We start from the raw sequence: 27,120 nt of genomic DNA, 5'->3' as shown, positions 1-27,120 counted from the left end.
TTCTTAGCCCAGGTAGACAGTCATGCTGGCTCAGTTCGAGCTAACACACTAAACATAGCCACCTAGCTGGGGGTAGCGCAGGCAGCAGTTTGAGCTAGCCACCCAAGAACGTACATCTGAGCTGCCATTCATGCTACCCCCAGCTACACCGATAATTTTAGTGCACCAGCTTGAGCAGAGCTTGCACTACTCTGCTGCCCTGCTCTCGGAAGCACGCTCCAGCTGCAGTGTAGACGTACACTTAACTGCAGGAGATTGGTTTGTAGTTCCCAGCCCCATTTCACCCCGCCACTTGAAGCGTAACAAAGAAGATGCCCCTGCAGTCTCTTCTCCCCCGCACTTCCTTTATATGGCGTAGAACCCTACTTCCTCCGGTGAGGATAGGGAAGAAGACTTCATCTGTTATTCCTGAGCCCATACCCTCACTATGGCATGGGGGAAGAGAAATTTCCTACTGTGCTATCTCCCCAGGTTCCAATCCAAATTCTCCATTGCCTTCTCTGGGCTCCCCCCCAAAGGGCTGTACTGTGCTCTCAAAGTCGGAGGTAAATCTCTCATCAGTCTCCAAGGGGGGATGAGCAAAAGAAGAACTTACTTCTCCCTGGAGGGGTCAGAAGGAGCCAACCACCAGAACATCTCCAAGGCAGGTATGGCTGGCTGTATGCCAGATACAGTTGGCTGCTGAAAGCCAAGGTCCCAGCCACATCCCCAATCTTTGTGTATAATCAGCTCAATTAGTTGTTCATAGGACAAAGAAACCTCCAAATAATAAATTGAGAAACTCAGCTGAGTTAATCAAAATTCTGACCATCTGGCCAAACCTGTGCCCTGTTTTGTCCCTGTGTGGGCCATGCCAAGTTCCTGCGCCATCCTTCCTTGGGAACATTTCTTTATCAAAGAGCCTCCATTATCAGTCTGACCTTTCTCCCAACTGTGCTGATCTGGGGATGTTCTCAGTTGTATGATTACTGAGATTCCTCTTTTTATTGCTGGGTTCCTTCCAGCATGAGTCACTGTCCGCCTCTTCTCCTTAATTAGCACACTGGGAGTTGTAAGGATGGCTGGTGTAGTCTACTAGAATTAATCAAAATATATCTTACACATTTAAATGCAGTAAAAACCATCTTCCGGCCAAGTTACTCTCCACTGGCACACGGACAATTCTAGCCTCTGTCCTCTCTCTCTCCCTCTGCTCTTTTTCCCCCTTTAGCTCCATTTCCCACATATGTTAATAACTTCTTTTCCTCTGGTGTGTGTGCGTGCATGCTACATTAACTTGTATGTTAACTGCTCAATATTGCTGGATAGGAACTGGATTTTTCACTTCATAGGAAATCTGTGATTTTGAAAACTCCTATTCCAAAAGGGAATAAAAATGAAACAAAACAAAACAAATGTTAAAATTTCCTCCAAAACTAAATCCAAATTTGTTGTTATGGGTCAATCAAAATGGTTCATTATGATAACAAGGAAATGTTCTGACTTTGACTTTTCTTCATTGTAGATAATATTTAATACAATTTTTAAAAAATTGAAATGAAAAGTTGTTTCAAAACAGAAAATCAAAACATTCAACGCCAAGGTTGGGTTTTTTCAATTTTTCTTTCAAAATGTACTTTTTGTCGAAGTTGATGTATTTTTGCCTAACAGTTTGAGAAATCATTATTTTCAGAGCGAAAAACATTCTGTTGGGAAAGTGCCAGTCATCTCTGCCTCTCAATGCCCCAAATTGTCATCAGGCCTTGACATTTGGTTAGTAAACTGGTGCTGGGAGGTGAGGTGGCTGGGAAATTTACACTGATCAGGGACAATCAAATGTCAGGAGCTCAGGAGGCACAAAGCTATGAAGAGTCATGCTAAGAACAAATCATGCCAAACCAGCTTGATTCCCTTCTTTGATAGAGAACTGGTTTGGTGGATGGGGGAATGTGGTGGACATAATATGCCTGGACTTCGGCAAGGCTTTTGACACAGTCCCACATGACATTCTGATAAGTAAGGTGGAGAAATGTGGGCTTGTGAATGTACCATTAAGTGGATACATAATTGGTTAAACAATCACAAAGCGTAACTGTGAATGGAATGATGTCAGATTGGAGGGAGGTCTCAAATGGGGTTCCACAGGGATCTGTTCTGGGTCTGGTGTTTAACATCTTTATTAATGATCTGGATTTAGGACTAGAAAGCAGACTGATCAAACTTGCAGTTGACATAAGGCTAGGGGTGTTTGCCAACACTTTGGAAGACAGAGCTTAAATTCAGAGGGAGCTTGATAAATTGGACAACTGGGCTATAGACAACACAATGAAATTCAGCAAAGACAAATGTAAGGTGCTACAGTTAGGGAAGATAAAATAAATGCACAAATACAGAATGGGGGATAACTGGCTTGGTAGCAGCAGTTGCAAAAAAACCAAAAGCAAATGCAATTTTAGGTTGCATTAACAGAGGCATAGCACACAGGTCATCGGAGGTGATAGTACCGCTCTGCTTGGTGTTGATTAGGCCTCAGCTGGAGAACTGTGTCCAATTTTGGACACCACTATATAGAAAGGATGTCAAGAAACTGGAAAGGATTCAGAGGCGAGTGAGAAAGATGTTCAAAAGGATGGAACACAAGCCATATGAGCAAAGGCTGAAGGACCTGGATATGTTTAGTTTGGAAAAGAGGAGAGTAGGGGGGAATATGATAACGGTCTTCAAATACTTGAAAGGCTGCCATAAAAAAGATGGAGAAAAGTTGTTCTCTTTTGCCACAAAAGACAGGTCAGCAGGCAATGGGTTCAAACTACAGCATGGCAGATTTAGATTAAATCTCAGAAACATTTCCTAATTGTAAGAACAGCAGGACAATGGAACAGACTGCATAGCGCAGTCGTGGAAGCTCCTTCACTGCAGGTTTTCAAGAGGCAGCTGGCTAGCCATCTGGCTTGGAGGGGTTAGATACAACAAATCCTGCATCTTGGCACAGAGTTAGACTAGATGACCCTTGCAGTCCCTTCTAAATCTATGGTTCCATGACCCCATGGTGGAAGTCTGGGAGCTGGGAAGGAACCAGCAGAGAAGTGAGGAGGGGAGGTTAAGTATCTAGAGAAAGAGACACAAGTTCATGACATTATATTTCTTTTCACTGTTTCTGGCTGCTCTCCATTGGTGCTGGTTAACTTGGACATAGTATTCAAACTGCAGACGCTGTCTTCAGTGGCAGCATAAATCAGCGTTCTTACTAGCTGTTCTAGATACTGTGACTTGGGGTCAATAGAAGGCAGATCCTAGGTTTGCTGCTGTTTTATGTTATGCAGACAATGTAAGATCTGATAATACTTCTAATTCCTAGCTAGCCCAAACTCTGCTTCAGCACTTCTCTACTCTGGGCACTCATGGCATGATGATGAATTCTTCTACAATCACATGGAATTGGCTTGATATACGAATTGATATTTTCCCTTGTGTTACACCCCTTGGAGCCTGTGGCTGGGTACTACCCTAGATTAGAATAATTGAGTATGTATGGGTGTATGGTACAGTGTATGGAGTCACCTTCACCGCACTGCGCTATTATTATTATTATTTACATGTACTGCTTAGAGAGTTCACCTGAAATCAGGGCCCTATTGTGCTAGGCGCTGTACAAATACATAGGGATGGACTGACATATTGCAATCAGGAACAGAGCAGAAGCTGAATCATGACTGTGATTCACAATCTGGGCCATGCTTCCCCCTTGCTCCAGGGGAACCAATAAGTGCCATCCCTTTGCCTGGGCAGTTTACTTCCCACTCTGCCCCTGCTCAGCTAGCTACCCGGGTCCTTCTGGGTGCAGAGGAACAGGTTAGCTCTCTCCAGTTCTGAGCTGTGAATGACAGTCCCTTTCCTGCCTTTGATGTAACAGACAGACACGAGGGACAAAGAGTTAGGGTTGTAATGGAGGGGGAAATATGGCTTTTGTTGATGTGCTCAGGGTACCTGGCAATAACTCTGGCAGGTTGGCCACAGCAGCTGTTGCGCTAGACCCAGTTTGGGACACCAGCTGGCTGGTGTGGTCAAGCAGGAGAGGCATAAGCTTGCTGTGAGTGGGGATGAAGGGACAGGAGGGGAAGCGAGGGAAACTTGGCTCTATGGGAGGCAGCCAGCTGCAAAGGGGGTCGCAGCTGCTCTTACTTGCTCACTGGTTTGATCCTGGATGCTGCAGAAGCCCCTCCAGCACCTCCAGAGAAGTTTATGCAGGAGCAGAGCCCTGCCAGTATTTCCATTACAGGGGCGCTAGCTTCCACTGCCCCTGTGATCAGGTCCATCTCCTTCACTGATCTTTCTCCTGGCTTTTCACCTGATGCACTGCATGGCATCAGCACAATGAGATGAGATGGCCCATCCAGCTCTGTCCAGCCTGAGAGAGAGAGGACCAGGAGGAAGATAGTGGGGGATGGAAAGGACCACCCGAGAGAGGGGAAGACTGAGAAGGATCCCACATGTATCGGGCTGGGGTCCTTGTGGGTGCAGTGATGATGGTCAGGTGTCCCCAGGGGCATGCTGAGGTCTGTGTCTCACAATGATACAGTTGCCCATGAGGCTCATACCCAAAGGACAGAGCCTTTGTAGCGAAGCAGAGGTTTGGCAGAATGTCCCTTGGGACTCTGCCAGGAATCCGTTCCCCATTTCATCCCCACAAAGGCTCCCTTTTCAGGACCCCAAGGCAAGGTGGTGGGCGGACCAGCTCATCCTTTCATTATTTTGGCCACCTTGTTTCCAATACACCAATTTTGGCTCATCCATTGCCGGTTCCATTCTCCTCGTTTACCTCCTCTTGATTTCCACGCTGTCCTTGCATTACGTCCATTGTTTGGACTCAGTCAATTGTTCTGTCTCCCTTTTGGACTTTATCTCATCGACAATGATTGTGATAGGTGACGGGAACATTTTATAAACTTTCACCCAATTTCCAACAGCTGAGCTCACATTTGGGATAGGTCTGTTAGGCCCCAATTATTACAACAGTTTCTTGGCCTAGGTTCTGCAGGAGGTCGGATGTGATGGTCATTATGATCGCTTCTGGCTTTAAAATCGATTAAATGCTGGCTGCTTTCCCACTGCTGGTATTTTCCCTTTAACAAAATGCCTTCTGATTTCAGTGAGAATTTAGTAGTTTGTTTGTTCTGAGCATTTACTAAGCTCTCCAAACAGCTCAGCATTACAAAGTGTCCAGTAAACAATTGATATGTGTATAAAATTAAACTCCTGCCCTCATTATCCTCAGTGGAAGGATAAACCTGGTGGTGTTCCTCCAAGAAATGACAGCCCTTCCCTGCAGAGATCTACAGCTTCACAAAGTGTGGCGTTCTCTTTGGCTGGGAAAGCAGTGCCTGAGCTGCGGACCCCTTCCCAGGGGTCAGCAGTCACAAAACACCTTCAGGAGCTATCGGTGTTTCTTATGCCTGGGCCGGGGCAGAGCAGAAATCAAGCCTTCCTGCGGTGCATATGTGGAAGGTGAGACAGGATGGTGATATAAGTATGACTCAGTGAGAGCATCTGCTCACCAAGGCCTTGGGTATCCACAGTCCGAGGGGGGCTCTGACAGGCTGGCTGATACGCCCCAGCATGTGGCTTTTAAATAAAAACATGCTCCTCTTGCTTGGTCCTGGCCGGGCTCTGCTTACATTCATTCCAACCACGTGCTGCATTCCAGAGGCTGCACTCAGCTCTGACTAGCTCTCTTGCTCTGCGGCCTGGGCTGTGGAGGGTGGATTTGTGATGAGTGTGCTGTGCTTTCACTGTCCTCTGTCTTCAACCCATGGAGCTGGTTCTCAGGCAGCAGGAACATGAGCAAAGGGGAGGTGAAGGCAGAGTGTCTTGGCTCTACCTGAAAAGCCAGAACACGCACCCTGCCTCTTCTTAGGATAAGTGCACAACGAGGGTGTTAAGTCCAGCTGCCGCCATTGCCTTGTGCTGAGCACAGCCCCTAGGCTGTATCTTGCTGAGTGCCTGGGGGCTATGAACATTTGCTAGTTACATCTGACTCTCCACATGGCCTATAGGTCTGATCCCGGACCTAGCTACAGGGTAGCCTGGCACAGGTCAGAGAGCCCTGTTTTTACCTCCCTACTCCCCACAATCATATAGGGCAGCTGCAATCCAGTCCTCATCGCTGTGTAAGGCAGCTGGAGTCTACTGTCCATTGCTGCATATGCTCACCTGCCCAGGTATCCTCAGATTGGGTGGCACCAGCATGGCATTACTATAACAAAGTGAAGCAGGCTTGTGAGAGGGGTGTCTTGACAATGTTACTGATGCAGGCTCCTCAGCTGCCCTTGCCAGCAGTTGGCTTCCAGGCTGTAGCAAAAAAAATGTGACCAGTCATAGGCGCCGGCTCCGTGAGTGCTCCGGGGCTAGAGCACCCATGGAAAAAAAATAGTGTGTGCTCAGCGCTCACCAGCACCCCTGTGGATCAGTGCTCCCCCTCACCTCACGTGCCCCCTGCCGGCCGACCAGCTCCTCCCTCTCCTTCCCGGCGCCCCCTGCCGGCCGACCAGCTCCTCCCTCTCCTTCCCGACGCCCCCTGCCGGCCGACCAGCTCCTCCCTCTCCTTCCCGGTGCCTCCTACTGGCCGACCAGCTCCTCCCTCTCCTTCCCGGCGCCCCCTGCTGGCCGACCAGCTCCTCCCTCTCCTTCCCGGCGCCCCCTGCCGGCCGACCAGCTCCTCCCTCTCCTTCCCGGCGCCCCCTGCCGGCCGACCAGCTCCTCCCTCTCCTTCCCGGCGCCCCCTGCCAGCAGACCAGCTCCCCCCGCCTTCCCAACGCCCCCTGCCGGCCAATGAGCACCTCCCTCCTTCCCAACGCCCCCCCCGCCAGCCAATCAGCTCCTCCCTCTCCTTCCCAATGCCCCCTGCCTGCAAATCAGCTCCTCCCTCTCCTTCCCGGCCCCTCCTGCCAGCCGACCAGCTCCTCCCTCTCCTTCCCGGCCCCTCCTGCCAGCCGACCAGCTCCTCCCTCTCCTTCCCAGCGCCCCTTGCCAGCCAATCAGCTCCTCCCTCTCCTTCCCAATGCCCCCTGCCGGCCGACCAGCTCCTCCCTCCTTCCCAGCGCCCCCTGCCGGCCGACCAGCTCCTCCCTCCTTCCCAACGCCCCCTGCCGGCCGACCAGCTCCTCCCTCTCCTTCCCAACGCCCCCTGCCGGCCGACCAGCTCCTCCCTCTCCTTCCCAACGCCCCCTGCCGGCCGACCAGCTCCTCCCTCTCCTTCCCAACGCCCCCTGCCGGCCGACCAGCTCCTCCCTCTCCTTCCCAACGCCCCCTGCCGGCCGACCAGCTCCTCCCTCTCCTTCCCAACGCCCCCTGCCGGCCGACCAGCTCCTCCCTCTCCTTCCCGGCGCCCCCTGCCGGCCGACCAGCTCCCCCCGCCTTCCCAACGCCCCCTGCCGGCCGACCAGCTCCTCCCTCTCCTCAACGCCCCCTGCCGGCCGATCAGCTCCTCGCTCTCCTTCCCGGCGCCCCCTGCCTGGCTGCCAGCTCCTCTCTCTGTTTCCAGGGCCTCCTGAGCACCACAGATCAGCTGTTCAGTGGTGTGAAGGAGGCGCTGGGACAGGGAGGGAGAGGAATGGGGGCAGAAAGGGTGACATGGAGGTGGGAGTTTGCCAAAAGAAGTGGAATGGGGGTGGGTCTGGGGAGGAGTGGGGATCGAGCCTCCCACCCCTGAGGTCTGAGCAAGTTGGCACCTATGTGAGCAGTGAGAGGTTTTAGTGTCAGGGAAATGGGGTGTTTTCAATGAAAGCCAAGAGAAACCGACAGAACTGCCCCGTCCAATACTGCAGCCTCACCCAAAATAGCATGCTTTCAGCCTGGGGCATGAAAGAAAGTTTGGTCTGTAAACACACAGAACCACCCCTGTGGCCTCTCACTGCCCATACAGCTGTTCCTGACACTTCCCTGGTTGCAACTGCCCTGTGTTTGGTAAAAAGGTCATGTTAGGGCATGTCAAAAAGGAAAGGAAAATTCGCTTTCGTGCAAGGAGGAGAGCTGGTTTACAAAATGGTTCAACTTTCACCCTCAAATTAGAGATGTTCATATCCATTGAATGGGGGTAAGTTTTTGAAAAACTGCGATCGGTCCTAGTGCTGGGTGCTACATAGCTGCCACACTCCATCCACACTATCCCTGAAATCTAGGGCTTCACACAGGTACTGGATCTTCTTGCCTTTTTATACCTGTAGCTGCCACTGCTCTAGTCACTTTCAAACCGCTAGGAGATTTTCAGACACACGGAGAATGATCTCTACACTCCCTGCTAAGTGAACGTGTCATTCATCTATATATGCCTCTGCTCACCTCTGAAGCATGTGGGGAGTGAAAAATAAACATTTTACAAAGTGATAAGAGCCACATGTTCATCCCATCCTTAAGGAGGCATCTGTTTCTCAAGGCACAACTTTGGTTCAGTTGGGATGTGATCCAAAGCCCACTGAGATCAATGAAAGACTTGTATGGATAATAACAACAAATAATACCTAGCTCTTCTTATCAGTAGATCTCAAAGTGCTTTTCAAAGGAGGTCAGTATCATTATCCACATTTTACAGATGGGGAAACTGAGGCATGGGTAGGGGAAGTGACTTGCCCACGAGGCCAGTGGCAGAGCCAGAAATAGAATCCATGACTTCTGAGGCCCAGTCCAGTGCTCTTATCCACCTACATAGCTCTTATCCAGTGATCAGATCCTTAGTTATTGAAGTACCTCATTCATGGCTGCAATCAGGTAGCTCAACATCATCATGAGCAATTTCACCTGGAAATAATTGTTAGTGCAAAAACGGAGGGTGGCATTTGAAAATCTAGGAGCTAATGAAGAGGAAAAGAAATTTTGGTCTCAATTCAGGTCAGCACTTTAGCATGTGCTTAATTGTAAGCATCTGCTTAGAGATCAGCATGTGCTTAAATGTTAACCTGAACAGGGACAGAGTTAAGCATGTGATGAAGTGCTTTCCTGAATCAGGGCCTTTATTTTCAAGCTTCTAAAGGGGTTTGGCAAACAATGAAGAGAGAGAAATGAAGCCATAGAGTAGTTGGCAATAACTTTTTAATTGTGAGGGCTGTTCATTGTATAGGTCAAAGACACACGGGAAAAATGCAATACAGTCATATTCAATGTGTAGCCTTTGGAAATAGTTACTTTGAAACAGCAAAGACGGGTCATCAATGAGGCTAAGTAAATCTCTGGTGCAATGGGCTGTATATTGCGAAAAAACTGTTTATACACCATTCCAGTCCACTAATGGGCTACAACTTTCTGATTGTGGGAGGTAATGCAGGGTGCAATAATAACACCATTAATAAACTCATTCCCAAATCAACTAATCTCTTGAGGCCTGACTCAACATCCCTTGCGGTGTCAGTCTTCCCCCATGTGAATACTCCCATCAGTTGCCATTGGACTACACCCCTGAGTGAGAGTTTGCATGATTGAGCCTACAGACTCAAGGTCTCACTCTACTTCCTACGGTATGTTTGCCATGTGGTGCCTACTTCTGGTGGCCAGGCCACCTGAGCAGACACCTTGCTGGCAAACTCTCCCATCAGCTCATGTACAGGTACAGGCAGTGGCTGTAGTACTGCTGGGTGTTCCCTCTGTTCCTTCGCTCAGCTAATTCAAACCGAGGCCCATGTGACCTGCTAAGAAGCTGCCTCCTCTGGCAGAGCCAGAGCTGTGTTAAGCTCCTCTCAGCTGGAAGTCACTCTCTTCATATCCTGCAGGCTCTGGTACAAAGCCAGAACAAAAAAGCCTTGGCAAAATAGCTTGGGAGAAGGAAAAAAAGGGGTGGGCAGGTGGTGTGCGTGGGAAGTGCCAGAGGTCAGAATTAAGGCATAGCTGTCTGAGCTGGACGCCGTGAGCTTGAACGGTGCCTGGCTTTACTCATCCCTCCACTCTTCTGAGAAGCAAAATAGTCACCCTCTTCAGAGAGAAATGATGAGTCAGGGTGGATTCCCCTTAAAGGCTGGTATATTCAAAGGAGTTGGTGGCTAACTGCCATCAGAGTGGAGGGCACACCTAATTCCTTCAGGCCCCACTGAGTATGGCTTGGATTGGGATTTTGAATGCACAAAGGAAATCCTAGCCTCATTACTAACTATTCCCCTGTTCGTCATTTGGCTCAGTTTCAGATTTGGACTGGAATAGGAGAGGGGGAAGCATGTGATCTTTCATAGTAAATATCAGAAGGGGCTGACCCCACGTCCTCCATGCTAGCTGACCCTGGAGTGACTGGGCCCTGCAGACTATTTATTTTTAGAACGATGGGCTGTAAATCATTGGTGTTAGCTGCTTTTTGGTGTTGAGACAACACAGGAGGATGGTGTTTGCATGTGCTTCCAGCAGAGGAACAAGGCTCTGGCAGAGGACAACTGGCCTGAACCACTGACCAAAACTTATAACTGAACCTAGCCTAAGGTTGTTAAAAGGTTGGTTAACTTTTAAAAGAATATTTCCCTGCTCAGAAACCAGGAAACACTGACAATCCTGGGAGAGGTAGTACCTTTCTGTGAGGTTTCCAGCCCCCAAAACCTTGGATAGTTACACAAGGGTGAGCTTCTTAACCTTTTGAGCTTAGTTTAGCATGACACCAAGATCTGAGTTTGAGCCTGTGTCACTGCATAGGCCTTGTGTACCTGTAAGGGAGAAGTCCCACTAGTGATCTGATAGGAGGTGCCTTAGTGTAGACAAGGCTCTGGTGGCTCCTGGCATTTCTATCACTTTTTATTAATGAAATTGATTGGAGGAAGGAAGGAGTCTCAGCATCACAATGGATGCAACTGAGTACAGAGAATGACTCACACAACCCCTAACCACTGTCTGTTTCCATGTCGCTTTCTAGCTTGCTTCTTCTTGTCTCTGCTGTTCCTGTTAGATATGTGCAGTTGAACTGGCGGAGCATTGGTGGGGAATTTTCTGTGCAATTCCGTAGTGGAGATCAGTAGAGAAGGGAACAGAATATGATTGTATAATGCATGCTACACAAATCTCTTGTGTTTGTCCCTGGTATGCAGTGATTCAAACTGTGTAATAGAGAACAAAAGCAAAGTCCCAGCATTACTAATATGAGTGTGACATTGCATCAGATAATTTTTAATACATTTTTTTCCTGTATGGAGTTTATATTTAGATACAAGTTGACTTTGATGTGTTGGTTATTACACAGAGAGGATTTTGATTCATGCTGGCAATACCTTACCTAAGAGTAAAAAAGTAAAGGCCAGTAAAAGAAGATGGACAACATAAGGTACAATTTGTAGGCCACCATCAAAGGTAAGTCTTGTCCTAAACAATGCCACTTCCTAAGACTGGTTAATTGGTAATGTGATGTGCCAGGCATTCCCTGTCCCTGCCAGACCCTGTTACCTCAACACACTTCGTCTTCGGAAGCATCCCTTTAAGAAAAGAAGGGCAGTGAGTTTGGACCTCCTTAGGAGGCCTTTCTAGGCAATCTCTGGTCAGGAAGACTTAGCCCTCCAGAGGCTAGAAGGGGTGGGAGCAGGCAGAGGCCAACTGGGGCTCAGTAGGCCAGATGATAAGGGCTGTCTGCTTCTATCAGGGGAGCAGTTCTGGATGAAACCAAGGGTTGGGTGGAAGGATTCTCCCTCTGCCTGTGGCCAAGAGGCCAAGTCTGGTGAAAGCTTAATTCTGACTGCACTTAATCTTTACATCAGTGAAAAAACTTTGGATTTTTTTTTGTGGAAGCTGAGGTCCCAGCAGGCCATCCCGAGTTAGACATTAACTGGACTACTGAAATTAGGCAAGATCGCATGGCCAGTGACATGACGGGTATTTTTCTATTTCCTGCCTCATTAGAGTTATTATTATTAGAATTATTTGAATGTTGTAGATTTAGCCTGGGATTTTCAGAAGAGCCCAAAGGGCTTTGTTAAAAAGTAATTTGGATTAGAAATGCTCTTTCTGGAGTACTTTTTAAAGGTAATATTTGGTTACTTGCTTTTGAAGGTGAAGAGCTAATAAAAACAGCTAACATTGGGCCTACAATGAGCAGGCTGGGGAAGTGGTATGCTCCTAACTTTATACCTGGGCCTCATTTTTCACCTGCATTAGTATACTAGTGGTTACAAAACTACAAATGTCAAGCAGAAGATGCATGTCCAGCTCCAGTGCTGTTAAGCGGAACTTGGTGGTGTGGTTAGATGTTGATAGATGTTTGGCAGCATGTGTGTTCCCTTTGTGTGCCGCTATGTCACTGCACAGACAGCTGGCACGGCAGACCTTGAGTGAACCGCCCAATGACCACAGAATTCATTAAGGGACGAAGGCACCCAGCCAGGCTAATTGTTGACAAAGCACAGTACTCGTATCATGCAGACTCTGCTGGACCACTAATATACATGTATACTCATAACAATGGACCAGCTCAGTGAACGATGGGACTTTCCATTCCTCCCTAGTCCAGACAAAGAGACGCTCCCTGAGATACATCTTTACATACCGATACAAACAAGTGAGTACTGCCCCTCTGCCATAGTTGGTTACTGCCCCATGACATGGCTAGTTATTACCCCTCACCTTGTACATATTGGTTCGATTAAAACATTTTTATTATGTATTGTCATCCTGACCTTATCTTTTAGGAGGGGTCAATGTGTTCCTGTTATTCTTGGAGAATGTATTTGTATCATCCTTGGTATTGGGATGTTCCGGTGCTACTTGATATCGGGATGTGTTTGCATGAGTACTCTGTGACTTGCGCTTCTTAGGAACATGTATTTCTGCAATATCAGCCCTATTATTGCCAGATTCTGTGAGCAGGTCCTGCCTCATACCAGGCCTCTGGTATAAGGGCGTATGTCTCAGGCTCTCTTCCTACTACAGAGTTCACTAGGGACTAAGTTGGAACCACAAAATTCATTTCTATTTGTGACCTAAGGCAGGGTTTGAACTCAGACCTCCAGTGCACTAAGCACCTTGAAGAATTAGGTTTTTCAAGGGAGACCAAGGGAATTTGACTATGAGTAGGATTTGAGCACCTAACTCCTTTAAACTGCTTTGGCAATCCCAACCTAAATGGCCTAATCCAACATATGGGAAAGGCTAATTTTTTTTCCCAGGTCAAATGGCCTTTGACATTTCCCTGTGAACAGCAGGGGGCGCTGCTACCAAAGTGCCTGCTGTGAATTGCTTGCCTGGAATGTTTAAAAAGGCAGAAGGTGAGAGTCCAGAAAAGGGGCTAATGCTGTGGAAATGCAGAATTACAGCAACCGCATGTCCTGCTTCCCAGAGCGAATGTTTAGCAGTAGGTTTCTCTTCTCCTGGAATCACTCTTTCCCAGGGAGAATCACAGAGGCATTCAGAAGCTGCACAAAATCTTAGTGGGTTTGGTTTTCAGGGGTTTCTACCTACTAAGTTTTAACTTGAACTCTTGGGTTCAGATGAGTGAAACTAGTGAAAATGAAACAAATCTGTTGCATTTTACCTTCTTTCTCACAGAAACATACCAATTCTAATAGCACCAATTTTGCTACTCCCTGCAATTATGTTATAGAAACAGCTGAGAGAGAGAATAAAATTGGACAGCGTGGAATCTCTGGGTTGCTGAGTTCCAGCTGGTTTAGTTTAAAATTGTTGCAGTATGTGAGGGTGGGAGATCATATTGTATTTGTATTTAAAACCTTTGCCACCGTTATTTTTACAAAGTTCCTCATTGACACTTTGTAAATTAAGTGCAGGAGCCGGGCACTGACAAGAGCTACACAAATACTCTAGGATTAATAAAGAAGGAATGACCTGATGGTTTTAGTGAATGAAATATCCCTTTTGTTAACGCAAAGCAAAAACTAGTGGTACAAAATGAAAATTTATGTGACAGCTTCTTTGAGGGGAAGGACGGGGGAGGTGTTGGATTTGTTTAAAAGTGAAATCATCGAGCTTGGGCCTGACCTCTGATCTCTTCTGACCTTAGTACTAATGAAGGGGAAAAGGCCTGGTCATATAAACATGTCACAGCATGAGGCTTGGTAAGGTGAGAGCTGATTACAACACAGCAAAGGAATACCAAGGCGGAGCTGAGAACAGTAACAACTCCCAGTGAGGGCTGAGCAACTGCTTGGGGATCAGAGTCCCAAAATTGTTCCTGGGTTGCTTTATCCCTAGCAGGACCTGAGGAGCTCAGTGAAGGGAATGCAATTAATAGCCTGCTTCCTCCTGTCAGTCATGACAGCCTTGGCTGATGGAGGTTTTGCTTTTAAAATTCAGAGTCTCTGCCCAGCTCCCCCTACCCACCTGGAGATGCAGTGGTGAGAGGCACGTGCAAAATGCCCCAAACTGTCACATAGCTGAAATACAAGTGGCGTGGCCCATTCAGTCATTTCCCCTTGTTCCCCAACAGATGGCAGCAGAGAGCTCCCCCCACCCCCAACAAAGCCCTGGGCCATCTGGAGTTCTCAGGCTGCTCTGGGCCACTCTTCTCCCTACTCACCAACAGGTGTCAGCAGTGAGTTCCCAACTCTCTCGGAGTTCAGGCCACAGGGCTTACATAGTCATACAGCCTCCCACCCCTGCCCAAAAGATGAACATATAGTATTCATAAATGATGATAGAGCAAGCCCATGTCCAACACAGAGCCCCTATGCTGTGCAAACCTGACTGGCATGTGCCACTTAGAAAATCTGGGCCATGTATGGACCAGAGTGAAATCCTGGTCCCACGGAAGTCAATGGCCAAACTCCATGCTGGGAACAGAGCATGTCTGAAAATCTGGCCCCACGTCTGTGAAATCTGTTGTCATTTTTTACAGTATCAAAGACTCATCTGTTGGGGAACAAGGGGAAATGACTGAATGGGCCAGGCCTCATTTGCATTTCAGCTGTGTGACAGTTTGGGGCATTTTGATTAACATATCGATAAATTCTGAGTTTGGGAGCAATAAAATGCTATTGACCCTGTTGGGAAATGAAGGGGTGAGAGATTTATACCAAATATGTCTGAGGTGAGGGGTCTAAAGTCCAGTACAATTGGATTAATGGTGCCTGAACATTCCTGAAAAAGGAGAGGGAATGAAGGAGGTTCCTGCTTTATGTTAGCAGTGCCTCGCTGGTGGTAAGGGCTCTGTTAAGGCTCTGGATATTATGGATTCTTCTCTAAAGAGCTGAGCTGAGATTACTCTGAAAATGTGGACTCTGTTGAGCTCATGTGGTTGTGAGACAAAGGATGGCACAGAGCTAAGGTGGCTGGGGCTGAAGCTGCAGAGAGAGCAGTAGCTTACCTGAGGGACAGGCTAGCCCTACCCTGCAATCAAAGCTAACATCACTTCATCTGGCTCAGGTGGTAGAGCCCCTGGAGCACCCTAGGGAGCCCTGACCTGCAGAGTCAGTGGGCTCCACCAATCCGGGGCAACAAACTGTGAGTGGGGAACTGGGGAGGAGGGAAGTTGCTAGAATGATTCAGCTGCTCGCCACAGCCAGAGGAGGATTGAGGTTGGGGCTATTGCAAAGACACCCTGTGGGGATGGGAGTCAGACCTCATTGCTAATTTATTAATTGCTGAGTTTCCCACATTTAGTCTGCTCTCCCCCACCCAGGAAAGTTCACTTTGTTGTAACCTCTGGTCTCAGTGTTTGTAAGTGGGGAAATATTGCCTGTCAGTGGTGCCCATGGTCATATATACAGTTTCAAGGGCAGGGAGACTCAAGTGAATGTTGTTTAAGTTTTGAGATGGAATACTTAGAAAATTCAGTCTGGCCCATTTTGCTGCCAACACCACCTAGCAGAAGGGTTACAGATACAGGGGGTTACTTCAAGGAGAGGCTGGCTGGCAGGAAAGAGTACAACACTTCAGATAGTGATAGGGTGACCAGACAGCAAATGTGAAAAATAGAGACAAGGGGTGGGGAGTAATATGAGCCTATATAAGAAAAAGACCCAAATATTCGGACTGTCCCTATAAAATCAGGACATCTGGTCATCCTAGATAGCGGCCCATCTACCCAACTGTGGAGGGGTGCTACAAGAGAATGGGAGAGCAACAGCCTCAATGAGGATGGCTCAACCCCCTACAGTGCTCACCAAACTGGTGTTAGGCAACAAGTCCCAAACTCAGAGTCTGAGGGACTTCTGGCAAGTTAAAAGGATTCTCTCTGGCCAGGGGTCAGTAGGATGTTGGTGGAAACAGGCTCATACCCCAGACACCCACCATGGTGTCAGAAGGAGCTAGGTTTTCATAGGCTCCCTTCACAGGTGGGGTAAGTCTCCTGTACGATAGACATGCATTTTGACTGTTTATTGGGTTAAAATTATTTTCCTCTTATGTTTTGCCTTGTTCCTACTGTTAAGATTAAACTATCTTGGGTTTAAGAAGGCTGTCTGGTCTCTGTATCCATCACTGGTCACAGGCTCCCAGTGGTTCTAAAAAGTCTTTTAAAAATGTATTACACCCTCACAGGACCGGCGCTAGGGGTTTAAGCGCCCTAGGCGCACGGCAATTTCGCCACCCCGCGCGCTGGTCCCGCGGCTCCGGTGGAGCTGACGCAGTGGTGCCTGCCGAGGGTCTGGTGTTCCGCGGCTCCGGTGGAGCTGCCGCAGTCATGCCTGTGGGCGGTCCACCGGAGCCGTGCAAGGAGCCGACCGTCCGCAGGCACGACTGCGGCAGCTCCACCGGAGCTGCGGACCAGTGGACCCTCCGCAGGCACCACTGCGGCAGCTCCACCGGAGCCGCCTGCCGCCCCCTCCGGCAAAACGGCACCCATCAATTATTCTGGAGCCCTAGGCGATAGCCTAGGCTGCCTAAATGGTAGCGCCGGACCTGCACCCTCAGTTGAACCACTTCTCTGAAGCATTTGCAACAAAACCCAGAGTCTAAACAATATTTTTGTTGGGATAATCTGAGGTTATTGTTATTATCCACAGGTAAGGGCTATTTTAAAAAATATGTCTGCACATACTCCAGTGGTGTAAATCAGTGTTGCTCTGTTGAAGTCAATGGAACAATGCTAATTTACCCCAGCAGAGAATTTGGCCTGTGATTTTTATAATTTGACAGTGACTTTAGTTAAATGGGTCTGACGATATTGTCTGTTTAGTTTCATTTACCCTCCCTTCTGGCTTGGATGTTACTTCTTTTTCTTCTTCCACACTCCTTGTTTTGCTTTATGCACAAAAGACACATTTCTGTTTGATGGCAAAAACAGTTAGCACTCAGCCACCACCTAATTAGTGGTACTTCATATTAAAGTAGGCAGTGGAAGAGTTATGCGATGGAGGTGAATGCCATCTAGTCATATTACTAATGGGTAGGATCATTGCTCAGTTTGCCAACGGTCCCCTCCATGCCTCTGTGGCACCATTTCCTCTAGCCTGGAAGCCAATGCAGAATGTGTTGCCATGTTGCCAGAAGCCCTGAGAGGAGGGACAGAGACTGAGTAGGTCTATGACAAGAATGGCTGGGGGTAATGTAGCCTGTGTTATCTTTTCTGCCCAGGGGTCCTGGAGGTCAGAAAATCCAGTGGACCCACAGTGCAAGGAATCTGGAGGAGGAACCTACTAGGAACCAGAGCAGCTGTGAGGGCCCATGCAGATAGCTCTGTGCCTCCTGTGGATCCCTCAGGCTCTGCAAGGATTTTGAGGCATGGCCCATGGTCTATTCCTCCAAAGGGACAACCCTTCCATCCCCATAGGATGATGAGAGTGTAACACTATCAGGAGAACCTTGTGTAAGTTGTACCCCTTCTCATAGGAAGGGCAATATTTGGGGGTTCCATGTTCTGGGCCTACTTGTGCAATATTTATTGCCCAGATGCAGTAACAACAAAGAGCTCTGAAGTGAAATCTTTGATTTTTTTGCTTTGCCGAGGTGCTTATCTGTGTGGTATCTGAACAGCTTACCACACACCAATCAGACAGGGAGTACTGCCCCCATTGTGCAGATGGGCAAGTGAGGCCTAAATTTCAGTGGGAATTAGGTACTTAAATACCTTTGAGGATCTGGGGCAGAGAAATGAGACTGAAAGTCAATGAGACTTGGACAGCTAAGTCTCTGAGGCTCCTGTGGAAATATCAGCCTAGGTAACTGACCAAAGGTCACACAGGAAGTAGAATCTGAGGCGGAATTTCTGAGTCTGGCTGAGCTGGGCCTAAGGGAGTTGGGCTTATGGTCAATATCAAGGAGAGCTCCTCACAGAATGAGATTATAAATGGCCCTTACAAAAGGCCTCTTCCTTACAGTTCTTACAGTGGAGAAAAGGAAGGTGAGGCCTGTCTGAGTGAGCCAAACCTGGATAGTCAGATCGGAGCACTAGCTGATAGTTGATGAAAAATGGTTCCCCAATCACTTCCCCCAACATAATTTATCATCGCCATACAAAACAAACAGATTGGAATGAAATGAATATTCCTTTATGGCTGAGATGACCAAGACTCAGGCCAGGCAGCCAAGGTTCTAGAAAAGCAGATTGACCCATTATTATAAAAAGCAGGGGAAAAGACCTTCCCAGAGAGTACATGAGAGACAGGTCTTGCAGGAGAAGTCCCTGAAATGTTCCTAGATCAGGAGGATGCAGAAATTCTTCAGTCTGAAATTCATTTGAAGCCTCCTGGTTATTTATTGTCTTTTGTGGCAGGAGGGGAGATGAAAGCCAGTTCCTCTCCCCTCCCATGTTGCCAAGACACAGCATTCCAGCTCTGGTTCCCAAATCCTTTAAGCATCTTTGTGGCATCCAACTCAGTGGTCTTGGATGACGCAGAAGACAGCCCACCAGGCAGACTTCCTGGTCGCCTGTGTATTGGGAACCCGTTGGAGCATGCCATCCATCTCCAGCAGATGCTAACAAGCCCGAAGAAGCCTCTCAGCACACAATGCATCCATTCTCTATAGGAGCACTGTCACTGGGGCTGCATGACTTCATTACTGCAGTAGGATTTCAACAGTGACCCTGTCTGTGTGCAGAGCAAAAGCAGAAGCTGGGCTTGTTCAGTGACTGAGTTGGAAGTGCTGCAGGTGTGATTGCGACTGGAGCTGGAGCTAGTATACAGAAACTGTGAGGAGCTTTGATCTAGGAGACGAAATGAAGGAAGAGGAAAGGGAAAAATTATGAACAGAAACCAATGGAGAGATTGGAAGCCTCACTTTCAGTACATGCTATTTTAAAAGAATGACTCTGGGCTAGTGCTGAGCAAGGGGTGGGGTCTAAGCCCCCTCATCCTAGGAAGTGGCCAAGGAGATGCTGTAACTAGACACACCACTGAATCACAATTCTCTCCCTGATTCCTGCTGACCTATACCAACAGCACATCAGAGTATGTGCCCGTGCTAGCTCGGCTGCACTGGTCAGTGAGTACAGGAATGTGGAGCCAAGACTCTGCCCATTTGCCAAACCTCTCCACATTCTCCCTGCCCACCTCTTCCTTGTGCGGAAGTGTGGTTCAAGTCACAACCTAGCCCTATGTCCTGTCACTGCCTGGATCTGAAAGGATGCATAGCCAGAGAGGGCTGTTAGAGAGAATATGGGGCACTAGGGATTTCATCCATGTCTGGAGGCCACATTTTAAACTGGACAGATTCTTCAAATAACTAAGCAAACAAATCGAAGATATCACAAACTGCAAGTTACCAATGAACCCCCTATTGCTTGAGAGCCAATGTAAGATCCGCAGCCTCTGAAACATAAAGATTTAGTACCTCACTTATTTAGTGAGCCTTTTGAGTATCAGGGCCTAAATATAGATTTAAAAGTCTAACATTTTTAAAAAATGTTGGCCATGTTACTGTCTTAGAGAAATGAATCATTTTCCAGCAAATGCTTCATGCAGAAAAATATTTGTTTTGTTTTGAGTCTTGGCAAATTCAAAGCCTTTGGCCTTAGCAGGCGTTTCCCACTCACGATAACTGGCACTTGAGTAGGAAAAGACAAAAATGAAAGTATATAATGTATTTAAGTATACACTCTACAAATGAGTCAGTCTATAAGGTCTCTACTGGAACAGGATTCACACTTTAAAGGTGAACAGCAAAGGAAACCCCAAAACTGAGCCAAGCAAGGATGTATGGCCAGAATGCTCCTGCTAACCTGCCTGCGATGAGTATTCAACACGGGAATGCATCTATATACCCTTTTAGACAATTTACAATTCCTGTGAAGACCTCTGTCCAGTTCCTGGTTCATTTTTGTCACCCCTTACTACATAAATCTGGGACAACTCAGATACCACACATTGTACTGTCTAGCTAGGGAATTATGTGACCATCACCTCCACCAAATCTGAGCACCTCATGACTATGAATAGATTTTAGCCTCACAACTGCCTTTGAGGAAGAGAGGTATTATACTCATGTTCAGACAGAACACTGTGGAACAAGGTACATTAAGTGACTTTCCCACCATCACACGTGGAATCTGTGGCTGAGTCAGGAGCAGAACAGAGATCTTTTAAACCCTAGTTAATGCCCCAACCACAGGAACATCTTTCCACTCTAATGATACCAGAGAACCCATGAAAGTCTCAGTGGTTGACATTTTCAATGGGACCTAAAACCTTTGAGTTTTCAGTTGGAGTTGGGCTCCTAAATCTAGGTAATCTCTAGCAATCATAGAATATCAGGCTGGAAGGGACCTCGGGAGGTATCTAGTCCAACCCCTGCTCAAAGCAGGACCAATTCCCAAATCATAGCTTTTATTCTTAAATGGCACAATTTTCAAAGACAAAACAGCCCAACTCCCATTTATGCCTAAAATATTTAGCCAGGTTTTCCACAGAGCTCAACACATCGAGTGCACAGTGGGAGCTCTTGGGTGTTGTTTTTTTTGAGAGTCTGACCCCAAATGTGGGTGCTCATTAGTTGAAATCTGGTCTTACCCAGAGTAAGAACTTTAAAGAGCTCATCTCTGCTCTGGATCTTTTGTCACAGAAACCAAAGCTGAAGGGATAGCTCTGTATTTAAACATGAATAGAGTACCTATCTTACTCTTAACTGCATCACTTTCTTTCAAGGTTTACCTTGAAACTGGCAACATACTTGCACATATTTAAAGTGACAGGAGAGTCCTGGAAAAAGATTTAGAAGGCACTTTCACTCCAAGGCTCTGAAATACTACAGGAAATCATAAAAAGGCTTAGTGCGCTTTACTATATTCAAAACAAATTCTGAGACTCCGAGACTGAGGCTGAAAGGGCATTGAAGTCACAGTGGAAAGATATGGCTGAAACCCGCCTAAGCTGGAATGATTGCATTCGAATTCTGAACAAATACTTGGTATAACATGCAATTTTCTCTTTCACTCTGCTTACAAAACAGTTGTCTCCTGTTATGCTATAACATGGCAGAAATGATTACTGATGAGAGATTATATGGCAGCTCTTATCACCTTGGGAGGACTGCATATGTAAATAATAAAGTGTACTGGTCTGGAATAGAGTCTTCTGGTAGTTTCAAAGCTCTCTGCACTTAACCTATCCTCCGGCTCATTGTACCTTGTGGTAGAATTTCTCATTTCGGGAACTCGCTGAAAGAATCAGAACAGTTTTAAACTAGGTTTATCTGAACATTGTGCAGCAGGAGGTCAGTTAGCATTGTAGGGGTTGATTCTTCACTGAGATTCATGGGTATGCATCACTGCTTACGTTGGCCAATCCCGTGGACCCTGATCTGGAGTCACTGAAGTCAATGGCAACACTTCATTGGGGTGTGTCACTCTATAATTCATGACCAAAAATGTAAATTGCTGCTTTTGTTTGACATTTTGAAGATCAGTCACCAAAGTTCAAGGAACCTATGCCCAAATTTTCAAAACTGGACACTATGTTTTGGGAGCCCTAATTTGGATGACATGCATAGGAGAGAATGTAGGTAGGCCTGGGTGAGCAGAAAAATCTCTGGCACAGATTACTTGCTACTGTGTGGTGGCTCACCACTGTAGACCCATGTATTGCAGGAAAAGGGCAGGGGGAGGGGGAGCGTTGGATCCCCTCACTCCCCAGGATGACCTGTTAAGCATCACACATCTCACTTGACACTCATGCAGTTGGCAGGTCTGTCATATTGGCCTGCTTCTCAGGGAAAATGGCAGACTTTTTGAGACATTGGGAGAGCTTCTCCATAATGCAATGCCCTGTAGCCTAGGGAAGTATTTGGTGAGCTTCAAGCCAGAAGGCTAAGCACTCTAGTCCCAGCTTCTATGTTGATTGCTGTTAATGCATCTATCCACAATGCTTATGTAGTGCCCCTCTCCACCTGGTTACCTCCTTTAATGGCAATCCGCTTACAGGTTTTGATGGACAGGTCTGGGTTCTTTTGGATCCCACCACCCACTCAGCAGGGTGAATCTTTTTTATTTTTTTACTATGAAATTATTTGGCGGTGCCTCCACCCCCCTCGCTCCTTCTTGGCAGTGTCACCAGGGCAGCTTGGGCTGAAAATTCTGACTACATAGTAATCCCCACTTACTTTCCAGATAGTTGGAGACTTCCAAGAAATAATACAACACATAAAAATATATTCAACACAATAATTATATTAAACAGGCAACAAATACAACATAACAGGGTGAAACACTATATTTAGGGTCACAGGTGCCCACACTGAAAATACCCATGACTTGATGTAACAATTGTAAAATTAGTGTCCTGTTGGTACGTGTACTTTGCTGAGGTCCTTGATGACCTATAAAATTCTCTGCAGTGGTTTAGCAGTGCAGCTGACTGGGTTCAGTACAGCCCAAAGGACCCACAAGTGGGAGGAGGTGGTGAATCCCTGCACAAGTGTAATATGCAGCAGGTTATAAAATCCTCAAACGCTCACTCCCTGGCTTGAGGACACAGTTCAGGGAGTAGGGCAGGGGTCCCCAACACAGTGCCCATGGGTGCCATGGCGCCCGCAGGGGCATCTAACTGTGCCCACATCCTGGCCAGCAGTGGAGCATCCGCCAAAATGCTGCCGAATTTCTGTGGCATTTCGGTGGCGACACCTCTTGATGATGCCGCTTGCCGCCGACAAGTGACGTCACTGAGAGGCGTCACCGCCAAAATGCTGCAGAAATTCGGTGGCATTTCGGCGGATGCTCCACTGCTGCCATGGTCCTTTGTCTGGCGCCTGCCAGATAAAAAGGTTGGGGACCAGTGGAGTAGGGGGTCCCCAAAACAAATTTCCTGACTAACTAAGTAAAGACGGTGCACTCACAAACTCAGTGAGTGACCTTCAGGTTGGAAGATGACGCTGGACTCCTCAGTCACTCACTGCAGAGGGGCTGCTGTCTGCTGTCAGGGATCCTCAAGCAGGTATCAGGTTGCGTTGGTCCCAGGATTTCCCCGCACCACAAAGGGGTGCAGGACTCAAGGTGCTGGTTATACAACTACCCTAACATCCAAACTGTAGCCTCCTAGCCCAACCTCAAGTCACACACTCAGCAGGCAGCTTCTCTGGACAAGCAGCGCTGACCATGTGGGGACTAGTCTCACCAGGGGAGCTGGACGTGAAACCCATCCTGGCTGGGGAAATTTCTCAGCAAACGCTACCAATTGGGAATCATCTGCGGGGAAGGAAAACTCATCTGGGGGATCGGCTGTCAGGTCCCTAGAGGCCAGTTCTCAGGGGGAACCCTGCTTGCAGGCCTGGGACTCACCAGCTTCCCACACAGCCAGTCCTGCCCTTGCCTTGGCTGGCTCCAGCCTCTCCAAAATGGCTTCTCCCCTCTCCTGAACTCCCTGGGAGAGGCATCTCACTCCCTGTTGGTTGCCAGGCAGACTCTGAGTTTGCCTTGGCTCCTCCTCCCTGAGCGGCCAGCAGACAGAGCTCCAGGAATCTATGTAATCTCCTTGGAGGTTGCACTTATTAAGTAAGGCCTTCACTCTTATTTTAGAGTAGGCATTCACCTGCAGCTACAACAACTGAGAAGTTGCAGGTCATGTTAAAACTAGAACCCCAGCCGCTAACATGGCAAAGACAAGCCTTGGCCTCGCTTTGTCATGTTGTTCTGAAGAAGGCATATATCAAAGTATGTGCTTGGCTGAGTTATCTGTACCCACTCAACCACACTCTGCTTCCAGGGCCAGGAATCTGAAACACAACATTCCAGTGTTGGCTCACCAGTTGCTGTGTAACCCACTGGCAAGTTGTATGTCATTGTAATCCCTCTGGGGTTTTTCTGAATGCCAGCTCCTGGAGCTCCCATCTGAGAATGTAGGGAGCCTTACCAAAAGGAATCCAATTAAGATGGCTGCCAAAGTGTCTGACTCCATTCCCAGCATGCTTGGAATCAGGGTTGGTGACAAAAGGAACTAGAAAACCCTGCTGGGGCTGATGAGGAATCTTCTTCATGGTGTGAGCTGGATGAACTGTCCACTGGACCAATAAGACAGGGCTGTGCAGACCCCCTTCCTACTAGGGGACAGCCTGACTACACAAAGGAGAGAGAGTTTTTTGCTTCAGTTTTGGTTTGGAAGCGGGGAGAGAGACGGTGTGGCATGTGGCATCCCAGCTATGCGCCCACTGCCCCCAAAGGGAGTTTCACACAGCTCTGAGACTCTAGCTCCAGCATTGCAGTGACCAGTAGCCAGAGAAGGAGAGAGCCCACCTAGCACTGGCTACCAAGAGCCAGCCAACGCCCCAGGAAGATTCCAGGCCAGGAAACCCAAGAGCCTGGCTGGAGTCAGAAGAGGACTCCGGCCTGAAGAGAAAATAAGGTAGCTTTTGGTTAAGCCAGTTGATGTCACACTGCTGCAACACTCTGTCTCAGGACATGCCACCTCAACAGTGCCATCCACCTCAGGAAGGCAGCTGGGGTAAGAGGAGTTTGAGCATGTTAAGAAGTGGGAATTAACTCAGATATTGGCTAAATATTAATTAACTGTAGCCCTTTACTTCCCCAGATACTATGTTCTTGTTCCCAGTAAAGTCTCTCCCTCTGTTGTCTAGTTATTTTATTCCTTTGCAGGGGTTTGTTTTGATTAATTTATTGTCCCCCGTGTACTGGGCTTTAGACTCCTTGTCAGCTTGTAGTATTCGCCTTGATTTCTCAAGGCCACAGCCCCTGGGTATCTGACACAGTGGGAAGATGCTTTGTGCGGAGGCACCAGGTGTACCAGGACCTGCTGTATGCAAGGAGAGAAGAGAGGCACTCCAAACACTGGTGATCATAGGCATCTGGGAGAGAAAAGGGAAAAGGCTAAAGAAGAGGTCGGCAACCTTTCAGAAGTGGTATGCCGAGTCTTCATTTAGTCACTCTAATTTAAGGTTTCATGTGCCAGTAATACATTTTAATGTTTTTACAAGGTTTCTTTCTATAAGTCTATAATATATAACTAAACTGTTGTTGCATGTAAAGTAAATAAGGTTTTTAAAATGTTTAAGAAGCTTCATTTAAAATTAAACTAAAATCCAGAGCCCCCCAGAATGGTGGCCATGATCCGGGCAGTGTGAGTGCCACTGAAAATCAGCTCGTGTGCCACCTTCGGCACCCGTGCCATAGGTTGCCTACCCCTGGGCTAAACCAACACCTTGGGGGAAGAGCTGCATTATTTCCCTCTATGGGATGTCTCATAGAATGGATAACATCCCATTTATGCCGCTGGTTGCTACTGTACTATTAGTAGAACTGGGGTTGAGTGTGTGCCAGGTTGCTACCGTAGCTGAGGTGGAAGAGGTCTCTCATGGAATCCTGAGGCAGTGGGTTCAGAGCCTGCTGATGAGTTCCATGGGGTGACAGAGCATACGCCTGTGATTCCCTCTTAAGTAAGCATGTGGCTACAATAACTATCTGAAAGAACAGGAATTCAAAGTTTCTCTGTTTTTTTAATCAAAACTGCAATGTGATTTAAAGATGAACCGAGATTTCAAGTCAACTGCCAGGCTTCTTACCTGAAATCTGAGTACAATGTTTCTGGTCAGCGGTGAGCAATACCACACCTACGTTCTCCTGCTCTGCTTGCTGATTTAAGACTAGATTAAGCCTTTATGTCCAGCCCTGAGCAAGGGCTAGTATGTAGCTGCACAGCAGAAAACACCTTAATTTTCTCCTTTTTGTTGGGTTTTAACTTCAATGAGCTTTCAATTCATCCAAGGCTTCAAGTTAATGGGAGTTTTACCCTTAGGACCTGATCATGCAATTGGCTGCCTGCAGGGGTGCCACTTCACCTGCATGCAGTCCTATTGAAATCAGTGCAGCTCAACCTGCCCTCAGTTTCAGGATGATGGCCTTAGATTATTAGCTGTTCAGACCAGATGCTTCATCTTCCCCTGTGCCTTTGAAGTGCTTAGTACATTGTTGGTGCTGTATAAATAATGCAAACCATTTGTTATAAACAGCAAATGGACTATTTCTATTCATGGTCAAATATTAATGGGGAATGATTTTGTTTTCCAGAAATGTCACTTGAGTGGTCCCAGCAGAGCAAGGGCTAGACATTTATCTCTGAGCAATTGTGAGCACTCCCTTCCTACTTCCTTCATGCTGTCAAAACTCAGGCTGGGAGGGGGTTAGGAGATTTTGCTTTTGAGAGAAAGTCTGTTAGGTTGTTTTTTTTTTTTGGTTTGGAGCTGAGAACTTGAGTCTGAAAACTCTTTTCCCTTTGGAAAATCAGGCTTTGGTTGGCCTTTGCCTGAGTAAGGTTTGAGAAAAAACTCATTAAATCTTTGTTGAAAGGCGGCTTTTGAATAAAGGTTTCTTTGCAGTTTTGTAGACTCGCAGCTCATTACTGGGTATGTTTTCTGTAGTCTTGCATTTGTGTGTGACCAGTTTGGCTATAATATTTAGACAGTCCCTGGATATGTGTGTGTGGTGGCATGAAGGACTTACTATTGTGAAAAAGGATGGTCTTGTGGCTTAGCCCCTAATGCATTATGGGATGTGGATTTTACTCCATGTTATGCTATAGATTTTGTCTTGAGCAAGTCACTTAGGCCGAGATTCTCAAAGGTATTTAGGATTCTAGCTTGCACTGATTTCAATGGGAGTTAGGTGCCTAAATGCTTTCAAGGATCTAGGTCTCAGACTCTCTCTCTGCCTTGTTTTCCACCACACAAGGGTGTTTGAGATTGGAGCAGGGACTGTGGCAGTGAGCACCATAAACAAACTATAAATAAAAATGAACACAAAATATGTGAGTAGTTAGTTATAGTGCATTAGGACAAAGCTGCATTGTTGGTTCATTATTTCAC

The sequence above is a fragment of the Gopherus flavomarginatus genome, chromosome 10, assembly GCF_025201925.1.
Source record: "Gopherus flavomarginatus isolate rGopFla2 chromosome 10, rGopFla2.mat.asm, whole genome shotgun sequence".
Taxonomy (NCBI): domain Eukaryota; kingdom Metazoa; phylum Chordata; order Testudines; family Testudinidae; genus Gopherus; species Gopherus flavomarginatus.
The sequence above is the reverse complement of the archived record's forward strand: the minus strand, read 5'-3'. Positions refer to the sequence as shown.